Consider the following 1,569-nt stretch of genomic DNA (forward strand, 5'->3'; position numbering starts at 1 on the left):
GATGAGTCTCGAGACGTTGGTTCATGGTCCTTAGGCTTGGGTTGGAAGAATGAATAATTAAGTTAGTGAATTTTCGTGAGTTTCCATGTCCAGAAGCTACCCGGACCCATTTCCGGACCCCGACACGGAGTCCGTGTCCATTTTTCCTTCAAAATGTGAAATTTTCGTGTGTACCCGGACCCCTACCCGGACCTCTACACGGGGTCCGTGTACCCCCTTATAAAAAAATAAAAAAAAATAAATGATTTTTTTAAAAAAAAAAAATTAAATATGAATATAAATATAGGATTTTGTTTTGTGGTTATGAATATAAAATAGAGGATTTGTTTAGGGATTCTAAGTCATGGTTTACTATGATGATTAAATTAGGTCAAGTTTCGAGTGATCTAGAATGTCATAAGCTATTTATTTAATTCCGTGGTGAGCACGAATACCGACGTCTAAGCTATAAAAGATAAGTGTTTGAACTCATGTTAGTATGTGCAGCAGTGGCCCCAAGCGAGATCCAACGAATCCCTCAACGCCAAGTAAGTATGTTTGACGTGCAAAAGAAAATATTTTAAGTTTTTGAGGTATGCTAAATGTCTTGTGACCAAATTATGAACGGGTTTGGAAGTCGGCGAACGTGGTCGAGGACCTCTCCACCCCGGTAAAGCATGATCGGGTTTAGATCAGGATTGGAAATTGGTAAAGCATGACCAGGGACCAATCCACCCGTTAAAGCATGAACGGGGATCTCGTGTATGTGGTGGTGGATTTTCCCTGCCAGCCCAGTACTGTGGTTTAGTCTGATCAGGCACATTTATGTATGTGTCACTTGCTTTGAAACATATCTCTACGCAAAATGATGTTATGTATGCTCAAGTATGTATGATGCAATTATGTTTAAGAAAAGTTTTATGTTGATGGCACGTCTACGTTTATGCTATTACGTTCAAGTATGTTTATGCTATTACGTTCAAGTATGTTTATGCTATTACGTTCAAGTTTCAAGTATGTACGCTCTATTTTAAGATGCATGTGGTTTTATTACGTATTACTTGTTATTACCAGTTTATACATGTTGAGTCTTTAGACTCACTAGACTTGATCGATGCAGGTGATGATGAATTTGAGGAGACGAGGGGTGAGGATCAGTGAGCTGGCTTGGACTGAGCGGGAGGCTAAATCCGAGGACCGCCCATGTTTTAAGATTTTATGCATGTTCAATTATTATGATTTTAAGGAGTGGTGTTTTCAATGTTTTAAACGTTTACTTATCGCAACTTGTTGGTAGTTGTTTTATTATAAATATTTTAGACGTGCAATTATTTATTAACGAAGTTTGATAATTTCTACTTATTTAAGAAAATTTTTATTTTTTCGCAAATTTAAAGTAGTTAAATAGTACGGTTCGTTACAAGCTGGTTCAGTTCAGTTCAGTTCAGCTGGTCAGCAGCTGGTTCAGTTCAGTTAAGCTGGTGTGCTGAAATCATCCTAGCTGATTTCAGTTTGTGCAGAACTAGTAGCTTCATCGTCATTTATCAGCATCATAAGATTTGATTCAGACTTCAATTTTTGAAGATGATT

Source organism: Primulina tabacum, chromosome 15 (assembly GCF_025594145.1).
Source record: "Primulina tabacum isolate GXHZ01 chromosome 15, ASM2559414v2, whole genome shotgun sequence".
In the NCBI taxonomy this organism is placed as follows: Eukaryota; Viridiplantae; Streptophyta; class Magnoliopsida; order Lamiales; family Gesneriaceae; genus Primulina; species Primulina tabacum.